This window comes from Mustela lutreola, chromosome 7 (genome assembly GCF_030435805.1).
Source record: "Mustela lutreola isolate mMusLut2 chromosome 7, mMusLut2.pri, whole genome shotgun sequence".
Lineage (NCBI taxonomy): Eukaryota > Metazoa > Chordata > Mammalia > Carnivora > Mustelidae > Mustela > Mustela lutreola.
In genome coordinates, this window is record NC_081296.1 from 58120703 (window position 1) to 58133737 (window position 13035).

A 13035-nucleotide genomic window follows, 5' to 3' on the forward strand; every position below is an offset into this window, starting at 1 on the left:
AAGAACCTAGATGTCCATCAACAGATGAATGGATCAAGAAGATGTCGTATATATACACAATGGAATACTATGCAGCCATCAAAAGAAATGAAATCTTGCCATTTGCGACAACATGGATGGAACTAGAGCGTATCATGCTTAGACAGTATAGTTTTTGACAATGTTTATTCTTCTGGTCCATGAGCATGGAATACTCTTCCATTTTTTTGTGCTCTGATCTTTATTATTTCTCTTCTCCTTCTGGATTTAATCTTTACTTGTGGTTCTTTCTCCAGCTCCTTTAGGTGTAAGCTTAATTTGTTTATTTGAGATCTTTTTTGTTTCTTGAGAAAGGCTTGTATTGTTATATACTTTTCTCTCAGGACCATGTTTGCTGCATCCCAAAGGTTTTGGATGGTTGTGCTTTCATTTTCATTTGTTTCCATGATATTTAAAAATTCTTTAGTTTCCTGGTTGACCCATTTATCCTTTTGTAGAATGCTCTTTAGCCTCCACATAGTTGAGTTCTTTCCAAATTTTCTCTTGCAATTGAGTTCCAGTTTCAAAGCATTGTGTTCTGAAAATATGCAGGCAATGTTCCAGTTCCCGTTTCAAAGCACTGTATTCTGAAAATACACAGGTAGTCCCCCCACCCCCACCTTTTTGGTACCAGCTTCCATTTTCTTTGGATAGATACCTAGTAGCAGAATTAGTGAATCATATGGTATTTCTATTTTTAATTTTTTAGGAAACCTTCATGCTGATTCCTAGAGTGGCTATACCAATTTATATTCCCACCAACAGTGCACAGGTTTTCCTTTTCACCAATGCTTTTTATTTCTTATCTTTTTGATTCAAACTATTCTGAAAGATATAAGGTGATATCTCACTGTGGTGTTGATTTGCATTTCTCTGATGATTAGTGATGCTGAGCATTTCTTTATGTGTCTGTTGGCTAGCTGTCTTCTTTGGAAAAATGTCTACTCAGATCCCCTGCCCATTTTAAAATTGGATTTCTAATTTTTAATTTTTTATTAACATATAATGTATAATTAGCCTCAGGTTTACAGGTCTGTGAATCACCAGGTTTACATGCTTCACAGCACTCACCATAGCACATACCCTCCCCAATGTCCATAACAAATCACCCTCTTCCTACCCCCCCCCCCCAGCAACCCTCACTTTGTTTGAGAGATTAAGAGTCTCTTATGGTTTGTCTCCCTCCTGATCCCATCATTTCATTTTTTCCTTCCCTACACCCCACCCCACACACATTTCCTCTCAAATTCTTTATATCAGGGAGATTTTATGATAATTGTCTTTCTCTGATTGATTTATTTCCCTCAGCATAATACCTTCTAATTCCATCCACATCATTGCAAATGGCAAGATTTCATTTCTTTTGTTGACTGCATAGTATTCCATTGTATATATATACCACATATTCTCTATCCACTCATCTGTTGATGGACATCTAGATTCTTTCTATAGTTTGGCTATTGTGGACATTGCTGCTATAAACATTGGGGTGCCCCTTTGGATCACTACACTTGTATCTTTAGGGTAAATACCCAGTAGTGCAAATGCTGGGTTGTAGGGTACCTCTATTTTCCACTTTTTGAGGAACCTCCATGCTGTTTTCCAGAGTGGCTGCACCAGCTTGCATTCCCACCAACAGTGTAGGCAGGTTCCCCTTTCTCCACATCCTTGCCAGCATCTGTCATTTCCTGACTTGTTAATTTTAGCCATTCTGACTGGTGTGAGGTCATATCTCATTGTGGTTTTGATTTGTATTTCCCTGGTGCTAAGTGATGTGGATCACTTTTTCATGTGTCTGTTGGCCATCTGGATGTCTTCTTTGTGGAAATGTCTGTTCATGTCCTCTGCCCATTTCTTTTTTTTAAAATTTTTTATTTCTTTTCAGTATTCATTAACAGTATTCATTGTTTTTGCACCACACCCAGTGTTCCATGCAATCTATGCCCTCTATAATACCCACCACCTGGTTCCCCCAACCTCCTGCCCCCCCACCCCTTCTTGATTGGATTATTTGTTCTTTGGATGTTGAGTTTTCTAAGTTCTTTATAGGTTTTGGATACTAGCCCTTTATCTGATAGGTTATTAGCAAATATCTTCTCCCATTCTGTGAGTTGTCTTTTGGTTTTGTTGACTGTTTCCTTTGCTGTGCAAAAGCTTTTGATCTTGATGAAGTCCCAATAGTTCATTTTTGCCCTTGCTTCTTGCCTTTGGTGATGTTTCTAGGAAGAAGTTGCTGTGGCTGAGGTCAAAGAGGTTGAAGAGGATTCCTGTGTTCTCTAGGATTTTGATGGATTCCCATCTCACATTGAGGTCTTTCATCCATTTTGAGTCTATTTTTGTGTGTGTGGTTTAAGGAAATGGTCCAGTTTCATTCTTCTACATCTGGCTTCCAATTTTCCCAACACCATTTTTTGAAGAGACTGTCTTTTTTCCATTGGACATTCTTTCCTGCTTTGTTGAAGATTAGTTGACCATATAGTTGAGAGTATATTTCTGGGCTCTCTATTCTGTTCCATTGATCTGTGTGTCTGTTTTTGTGTCAGTACCATACTGTCTTGATGATGGCAGCTTTGTAATAGAGCTTGAAGTCTGAAATTTTGATGCCACCAATGATAGCTTTCTTTTTTCAACATTCCTCTGGCTATTTGAGGTCTTTTCTGGTTCCACATAAATTTTAGGATTATTTGTTCCATTTCTTTGAAAAAGATGGATGGTACTTTGATAGTAATTGCATTAAATGTGTAGATTGCTTTAGGTAGCATAGTTATTTTCACAATATTTATTCTTCCAATCCATAAACATGGAACATTTTTCCATTTTTTGGTGTCTTCCTCCATTTTTTTATGCATACTTTATAGTTTTCAGAGTACAGATTCTTTGCTTCTTTGGCTAGGTTTATTCCTAGGTATCTTATGGTTTTGGGTGTAATTGTAAATGGGATTGACTCCTTAACTTCTCTTTCTTCTGTCTTGTTGTTGGTGTATAGGAATGCAACGGATTTTTGTGCATTGATTTTATATCCTGATGCTTCAGTGAATTCCTGTATAAGTTCTAGCAGATTTGGAGTGGAGTCTTTTGGGTTTTTCACATAAAGTATTGTATCATCTGCAACAAGTGAGAGTTTGACTTATTCTTTCCCAATTTGGGTGCCTTTAATTTCTTTTTGTTGAAGCTAGGACTTCTTGTACTATGTTGAATAGCAGTGATGATAACGGACATCCCTGCTGTGTTCCTGACCTTAGTGGAAAAGCTCTCAGTTTTTCTCCATTGAGAGTGATATTTGCTGTGGGGTTTTCATAGATGGCTCTGATGATATTGAGGCATGTACCCTCTATTCATGCACTTTGAAGAGTTTTGATCAAGAAAGGATGCTGTACTTTGTCAAATGCTTTTTCAGAATCTATTGAGAGTACAATATAGTTCTTATTCTTTCTTTTATTAATGTATTGTATCACATCCATTTGTGGATGTTGAACCAACCTTGCAGCCCAGGAATAAATCCCACTTGGTCATGGTGAATAATCCTTTTAATGTACTGTTGGATCGTATTGGCTAGTATTTTGGTGAGAATTTTTGCATCTGTGTTCATCAAGGATATTGGTCTATAGTTCTTTTTGATGGGGTCTTTGTCTGGTTTTGAGATAAAGGTAACACTGGTCTCAGGGCGCCTGGGTGGCTCAGTGGGTTAAGCTTCTGCCTTCGCCTCAGGTCATGATCCCAGGGTCCTGGGATAGAGCCCCACATTGGGCTCTCTGCTCAGGAGGGAGCCTGTTTCCCTTCCTCTCTCTCTGCCTGCCTCTCTGCCTACTTGTGATCTCTCTTTGTCAAATAAATAAATAAAAATCTTTATTAAAAAAGGCAACACTGGCCTCATAAAATGAGTTTGGAAGTTGTCCTTCCAATTCTATTTTTTTGGAACAACTTCAGAGGATGGGTACTAATTCTTTAAATGTTTGGTAAAATTGCCCTGGCAGCCATCTGGCCCTGGGCTCTTCTTTTTTGGGAGATTTTTCATGACTTCTTCAATCTCCTTACTGGTAATGGGTCTGTTCAGGTTTTATCTTTCTTCCTGGCTCAGTTTTGGTAGTTTATATACCTCTCTAGGAATGCATCTATTTCTTCCAGATTTTCAAATTTGCTGGCATATAGTTACTCGTAATATGTTCTTATAATTGTTTGTATTTCTTTGGTGTTGGTTGTGATCTCTCCTCTTTCATTCATGATTTTATTTATTTGGGTCCTTTCTCTTTTCTTTTTGATAAGTCTGGCCAAGGGTTTGTCAATCTTATTAATTCTTTCAAAGAACCAGCTCCTTGTTTCATCGATTTGTTCTACTGTTGTTTTTGGTTTCTGTTTCATTGATTTCTGCTCTGATCTTTATGATTTATTTCTCTTCCCCTGGTGGGTTTAGGCTTTCTTTGCTGTCTTTCTCCAGCTCCTTTAGGTGTAGGGTTAGGTTGTGTACTTGAGACCCTTGTTTCTTGAGAAAGGCTTGTATTGCTATATACTTTCCTCTCAGGACCGCCTTTGCTGTGCCTCACAGATTTTGAACAATTGTGTTTTCATTATCATTTGTTTTCATGAATTTTTTCAATTCTTCTCTAATTTTCTGGTTGACCCATTCATTCTTTAGAAGGATGCTGTTTAGTCTCCATGTATTTGAGTTCTTTCCAAATTTCCTCTTGTGATTGAGTTCTAGCTTCAGAGTATTGTGGTCTGAAAATATGCAGGGAATGATCCCAATATTTTGGTACCAGTTGAGACCTGATTTGTGACCCAGGATGTGATCTATTCTGGAGAATGTTCCATGCGCACTAGAGAAGAATGTGTATTCTGTTGCTGTGGGATGGAATGTTCTGAATATATCTGTGATGTCCATTTGGTCCAGTGTGTCATTTAAGGGCTTTATTTCCTTGTTGATCTTTTGCTTGAATGATCTTTCCGTTTCAGTGAGGGGGTGTTAAAGTCCCCTACTATTATTGTATTATTGTCAATGTATTTCATTGATTTTGTTATTAATTGGATTATATATTAATTATATATTAATTGTTATTAATTGGATTATATAATTGGCTGCTCCCATGTTAGGGCATAGATACTTAAAATTGTGAGAGCGTCTTGTTGGACAGACCCTTTGAGTATGATATAGTGTCCTTCCTTATCTCTTATTATAGTCTTTGGCTTAAAATCTAATTTATCTGATATAAGGATTGCCACCCCAGCTTTCTTTTTTTAAAATTCGATTTATTTATTTTCAGCATAACAGTATTCATTATTTTTTCACCACATCCAGTACTCCATGCAATCTGTGCCTTCTATAATACCCACCACCTGGTACCCAACCTCCCACCCCCGGCCCCTTCAAAACCCTCAGATTGTTTTTCAGAGTCCATAGTCTCTCATGGTTCACCTCCCCTTCCAATTTCCCCCAACTCCCTTCTCCTCTCTATCTCCCCATGTCCTCCATGCTATTTGTTATGCTCCACAAATAAGTGAAACCATAGGATAATTGACTCTCTCTGCTTGACTTATTTCCCTCAGCATAATCTCTTCCAGTCCCGTCCATGTTGCTACAAAAGTTAGGTATTCATCCTTTCTGATGGAGGCATAATACTCCATAGTGTCTATGAACCACATTTTCCTTATCCATTCATCCGTTGAAGGGCATCTTGGTTCTTTCCACAGTTTGGCGACTGTGGCCATTGCTGCTATAAACATTGGGGTACAGATGGCCCTTCTTTTCACTACATCTGTATCTTTGGGTAAATCCCCAGTAGTGCAATGGCAGGGTCATAGGGAAGTTCTATTTTTAATTTCTTGAGGAATCTCCACACTGTTCTCCAAAGAGGCTGCACCAACCTGCATTCCCACTAACAGTGGAAGAGGGTTCCCCTTTCTCCACATCCTCTCCAACACATGTTGTTTCCTGTCTTGTTAATTTTGGCCATTCTAACTGGTGTAAGGTGGTATCTCAATGTGGTTTTAATTTGAATCTCCCTGATGGCTAGTGATGATGAACATTTTTTCATGTGTCTGATAGGCATTTGTTTGTCTTCATTGGACTCAAAATGGATAAAAGACCTCAACGTGAGACAGGAATCCATCAGAATCCTAGAGGAGAACATAGGCAGTAATCTCTTCAATATCAGCCACAGCAACTTCTTTCAAGATCTGTCTCCAAAGGAAAAGGAAACAAAAGCAAAAATAAACTTTCGGGACTTCATCAAAATCAAAAACTTCTGCACAGCAAAGGAAACAGTCAAAAAAAGAAAGAGGCAACCCACGGAATGGGAGAAGATATTTGCAAATGACAGTACAGACAAAAGGTTGATATCCAGGATCTATAATGTACTCCTCATACTCAACACACACAAAATAGGCAATCATATCAAAAAATGGGAAGAAGATATGAACAGACACTTCTCCAATGAAGACATACAAATGGCTATCAGGCACATGAAAAAATGTTCATCATCACTAGCCCCAGCTTTCTTTTGCTGTCCATTAGCATGGTAAATTATTTTCCACCCCCTCATTTTAAATCTGGAGGTGTCTTTGGGTCTAAAATGAGTTTCTTGTAGATAATGTATTGATAGATTTTGTTTTTTATCCATTCTGATACTCTGTGTCTTTTGGCTGTGTTATTTAGGCCATTTACATTCTGGGTAACTATTAACATATATGAATTTAATGCCATTGTATTGCCTGTAAGGTGACTTTTTGTGTATATTGTTTCTGTTCCTTTCTGGTCTACTACTTTTAGGCTCTCTCTTTGATTAGAGGACTCCTGGTTTGGTGTTTACAAATTCTTTTAGTTTTTGTTTGTCCTGGAAGGTTTTTTTCTCTCCTATTTTCAATGATAGCCTAGCTGGATATAGTATTCTTGGCTGCATGTTTTTCTCATTTAGTACTCTGAATATATCATACCAGTTCTTTCTGGCCTGCCGAATCTCTGTGGATAAGTCTGCTGCCAATCTAATATTTTTACCATTGTATGTTACAGACTTCTTGTCTCGAGCTGCTTTCAGGAATTTCTCTTTGTCACTAAGACTTGTAAGTTTTACTATTAGATGACGGGGTATGGACCTATTTTTATTGATTTTGAGGGGATTCTATGTGCCTCCTGGATTTTGGTGCTTATTCCCTTTGCCATATTAGGGAAATTCTCTACTATAATTTGCTCCAGTATACCTCTGAAACGCCCCTTCTTCTGGAATCCCAATTACTCTAATATTTTTTGTCTTATGGTATCACTTATCTCTCAAATTCTCCCCTCCAGTAGTTGTTTGTCTCTCTTTTGCTCAGCTCCTTTATTCTTCATCATTTGGTCTTCTATGTCACTAATTCTCTCTTCTGCCTCATTTTATCCTACCTGTAAGAGCCTCCATTTTTTATTGCACCTCATTTATAGCTTTTTAAATTTCAACTTGGTTAGATTTTAGTTCTTTTATTTCTCCAGAAAGAGCTTTTATTTCTCTGGACAGGGTTTCTCTAATATCTTCCTTGCCTTTTTCAAGCCCAGCTAGCAACTTGAGAATCATCATTCTTAACTCTAGATCTGACATATTACCAATGTCTGTATTGATTAGGTCCCTAGCCTTCAATACTGCTTCTTTTTTGTGGTGAGTTTTTTTCACCTTGTCATTTTATCCAGTTAAGAATGTATGAACCAGAGAATAAAATACTAAAATGGTGGAAAGACCCCCCCCCCCCCAAAATGTGCATTAACCAAACCAGAAGAGACCCCAAATAGTGGGTAGAAGAAAGGATTTCAAAGAATTCAAAAAAAATTTTAAAAAATTTAAATACATATATTACACTGGTGAATAGAACAGAGCCACCCACTTGATTTGGGGTGTATTTTGGTGTTGTAGAAGAAACTACCTCCCAGTATTTTAAAGAAAGAAAATATATGTATACACACACACACACACACACACACACACACACACAAAATAAGGGTAAACATGATGAAGGAATGGAATATGACTGTAAAGATGAAAATTAAAAAAAAAACATTCTAAAAAAGGAGTTGATAGGATAAGTCGGTTGGAAAAGAAAGAAAAAGAAAGTGGATAGAATTTGCTTAGGCTGGAGAATAGAAATAAGCCTTGTGCTAGATTTAGGATATATTTGGATCTAATAGAAGTTGTATCCCCAAAATTTTTAGAGGAAAAAACCCTAAATGTATACAAAAAATAAAGTTAGATACAATGAAGGGTAAAATATGACTATAATAATGAAGGTTCCAAAAGATTTTTTTAAAAGAAAGGCATTATTAAGATAACCTAGTTAAGAAATGTTAAAAGAGGGAAGAGGAAAAGTTTAAAAAATTGAATATGAAAAAATAAAATTAAAAAATTTAGTTTACTTTGCAAGACTAAGGAATCATGGGGAGAAAGCCATTAATTCCATGTTTTGCTTTCCCCTCTTTGGAATTCTGCTGTTCTCCTTGGTGAGTGAGCTTGGTCTTGGCTGGATATTCTTTTGATCTTCTGGGGGAGGGATCTATTGTAGTGATTATCAAGTGTCTTTCCCTGAGGTGGAATTGCACCACCCTTGCCAGGGGCTGGGCTAAGTAAGCTGCTTGAGTTTGCTCTCAGGAGCTTTTGTTCCCTGAACACTTTCCATAGTTCTCTGGAGGATAAGAATTAAAATGGTGGCCAGAAGAGCCAAGATCTTGGGGCCTGACTCCTCAGTGTGCCCTTGGAGAAAAACACTAAATCACTCCAATCTCCCTGGTCTCTGGCCATGCTCCATGCTCACCCAGCCTATGACTGAGCATTTCCCTTTCTGATGCATGGTCCCATTTGGAGTATCCAAACCCAGCAGATTCCTGCCTCCACAGGAGGAAGGTGAGTCTCCATGTTTCTGCCACTTTTGGGGTCCTTGTTCAAAGAGCAGTGGCCTAACTGCCTCGGATTGCACGTTAAGGTAACCCCAAGCTCAAAGTGCACTCCTCAGCTCCATCTCTGTAGCCAGCTTCCCTGCTCTTATACCTGTGAACTCTGCTATACTCAGAGACCCCTTATCCTTCTGTGACCCTGTGGGACCTGAGAACATGCTGTCCCCATGAGGGCTCCACTCCTGCATAGCCTCTGGAGTGATGTCTCTGAGTGGAACAGACTTTTAAAAGTTCTGATTTTGTGCTCCATTGCTCCGTTGCTCCGCCACTTTCCAGGAGCCAGCCCCTCCCTCTGCGGTCTACCTTCCTGTTGCTTTGGATTCACTTCTCCGCAGGTCCTATGTTTCAGAAAGTGGTCGATTTTTTGTTTCTAGAATTGCTGCTCTTCTTCTCTTCAATCTTCTGTTGGATTTGTAGGTGTTTGAAATGGTTTGATAACTATCTAACTGAACTCCGGCAACCTGATGTCATCTCGGCCTGCTACTCCTCCACCATCTTGACTCCTCCCTTAAATTAGATTTTGTTGTTGTTGTTGTTAAGTTGTGTAAGCTCTTTATATATATGGCTATTAACCCCTTATTAGATATATTATTATTGCAAATTATCTTCATTCTTTCAGTAGGTTACATTTTTATTTTATTGGCTTTCTTCCTTTGTTGCATAGAAACTCTTTATTTTGATGTATTTCCAGTAGATATTTTTGGTTTTGTTTCTCTTGCCTGAGGAAACATATCTAGAAAAATGTTGCTATTGCTAATACCAGAGAAATTACTTTCTATGTTCTTCTCTAGAATTTTTATGGTTTCAGGTCTCACATTTAGGTCTTTAATCCATATTGTTTTTTTTTTTTTTAAATATATGGTGTAATAAAGTGGTCCAGTTTCATTCTTTTTCATGTAGCTCTCCAGTCTTCTCAACACAATTTGTTGAATAGGCAGTCTTTTTCCCATTATATATTATTTCCTCCTTTTTCATAGATTAGTTGACATGTAAGTATAAATTTATTTCTGTGATCAGTATCCTGTTTTATTGATTTATGTATCCATTTTTGTGCCAGTACCATAATTCTTTGATTACTGCCACTTTATAGTATACTTTAAATATGGGATTGTATGATACCTCTAGCTTTATTCTTCTTTCTCAAGATTGCTTTGGCTATCCAAGGTCTTTTTTGGTTCTATACTCATTTTAGGATTATTTGTTCTAGTTATGTGAAAAATGCTCTTGGTATTTTGATAGGGATTGCATTGCATCTGTAGAATTGTTTGGGTACTATGTCCTTCTTAACATTAATTCTTCCAACCCATGGGCATAGATAATCTCTCCATTTGTTTTTGTTGTCTTCAATTTCTTTCATCAGTGTTTTATAGTTTTCAGAGTATAGTTCTTTAACCCCTTTGTTTAAGTTTATTTCTAGCTGTTTTATTCTTGTTGGTGTAATTGCAAATGGGATATTTTCTTAATTTCTCTTTCTGCTATTTGTTATTAGTATATATAAATGTATCCAACTTCTGCATATTAAGTTTGTATCTGCAACATTCTAAAGGTAATTCCCTTATAATCACTTCACAGAGTGTATGATATAAAGATAATTTTGAAAGAAAAATTTCTAAAAGATATGAAATGGAGATCAGGCTGTTAGAATAAAACTGAGATAGAACCTAAAGTTCTTTATCAGAGAACATTTCTAGATGAGAGGTATTGACAAGTATATGTGGATTCATAGATGGGACAGTTATAGGTTGATTTAGAGAAATAAATCTTGTTTCTCTTATTTCTCTCTTATTCATCATTATATGTCTGGTATCCCATATAGAGTCTGACATATAGTAGCTAATCATTAAGCACATGTAGAAGACACTAAAGAAAAGAAATATTAAGGAGTTTTTTACTTAAGATCTTTATTGAAAACATCAGTAGACTGTTTAAGCAATTCATGTAGTATTAGATTTGGATAGCTCTCCATTTTCCCAAGGATCCAACATCTCTAAGTGATATAGTCCTTTGGGACAGTAGAATTGGAAATGCACATCATAGTCTAGAGGGCATATTACACATCATAACATTTTCTACTTCTAATCTAGGAAAATAAGCCATTTTCTTTACTTGTTCTGGGAAATTCAGATGTGTTTTTCTGTTCTTTGGATGAGGAACACATCAACTTTTAAATTATTCCCTCAGTGTTTTGATTCCTGGCTGGCTGGCCCTGGCCTCTAGAGACTTGATTTTCTCCGTCACAATCCATGATACTAGTCAGCTCATTGTTACATCATGGAAAGAACTGATATATACCAAAATATAGAAGACAAAGCTTTCTGCTGTAGATGGGGGAAGAGGAACCTCTACCTCCTCTATAGTCCCTGGCTATACCAAAACTGTTGCCAGCAAGTGGTAGGTAGAAGTTTGGCATTATATTATTTACATAAAGTACTCTGTTTTTTGAGAAATGGGGTATACATAATAATGGGAATAACTCTGTGAAGTACTCAAAGAATAGTGGTAAGAAGCAGAAGCTTCTAGCAAGGAAAGGTGTTAGGAAAACTTAGTGATCATATAGAGTAGACCTTAACCATGGTGGACAAACAATTTCTTCTTTTGCTTCATGCCCACAGGTAAGGCATTTTGAACAAAGGCTGAACAGGAAATTGAGAAGATAATATGGCCATCTCATATTTACAGGGTGAGCCACTCTTAAAAAGTCTAAATTAAAGGAGGTTTTTCTGATTTATGGGTCTTCAGGGAGTACCAAATCATTAAAACAATCTTCCAAAATTTTGAATCTTGTCATTCCTAATATAAAGTCAGTAAAAACCTGACTTATGGTTTTTCAAAATGGCCACTGTAAAGTAGATGGGAGAGATAGGGCCTGACATGTTTCATTTTGGAGGGATGGAGTTGGTAGTAGCAACTCTGGAGGTGAATAAAGAAAAAAATCCCTTAAAAGCAAAGAGACTCTTATTTGAAATTAATATGGGTAAAATAGGTATCTTAGAGGATTCCAGAAAACAAATTCAGGAATCATGAAGCAGAGTCCGATAAAACAATTAAACTTGGAAATATTTGACAATTTTTTCTATAATATCATCAGCTAGTTTATTCACTTACAAATCCATCCATTCATCCATCTGACAAACACATATTAAGGACTGTAGTGTGCCAGAAGTTATTTTAGGCACTAGATAGATATATAAATGAGACATGCTTCATATATTTAAGGGACTCAGAGTTTCAGTTATATTTTTGCTCAAATATAAACTGAAAAAGTACAATGCAATGAGTAAGTGTTTTTTTTTTGTTTATGTGGTTGTTTTTGTTTTGATATGTGAATGGAGTATTACTATGGAAGCCCATATTTCTCCGGTGTTTGCTAGAAATTATTCATAAGAATTTCAGGCATTTTGGAAAAAAGGCCTTCTGAGACTAGGCAGATGATTTAACAATAGTGATTAAAAAATATGTATTTATTTTTAGGCAGAAATAGAATGTGCACAAGTTGGGGGAGGGACAGAAGGCAGAAGGCAGAAGGCAGAAGGTGAGAAAGAAGCAGACTTCCCACTGAATGGGGAGCCCAATGCTGGGCTTGATATCATGACCTATGAGATTGTGAACCATGAAAATATGCCTAAGCTGAAACCAAGAATCAGACTCTTAATGGACTGAGCTACCCAGGCTCCCCAAAAATAGTGACTTATCAGTAGTCACATAGGATTGTAGTTTGAGGAAAACAGGAGGAGATGGTAGTGATTAGAAGTCAAATGTTCCTGGCCTATTCTCTAAGCTGTTTCTCAGATTTAGTCTTCTGGATCCAAGGAGAGTAGTTGAGGATAGTGTGGGGAGAGAGAAGTCTAAACAGACATTAAAGGGCAATATTTTAGATATTAAATATAAGAAAAATAGTTTCTCTAATAAACTTATTTCTTTCAAAGGAAGTATAAGCATCATTATCATCATAATGACAATAGTAATAATCATTTAAATAAGTATGAATTATATACCAGGTATTTTTTCTGAGCTTTACATGCATTAGTTCATTAATCCCTACAATCATACCTATGAGGTAGATACTATTACTATCTCCATTGCACTAATGGACACATTAAGGGAGAGAAATG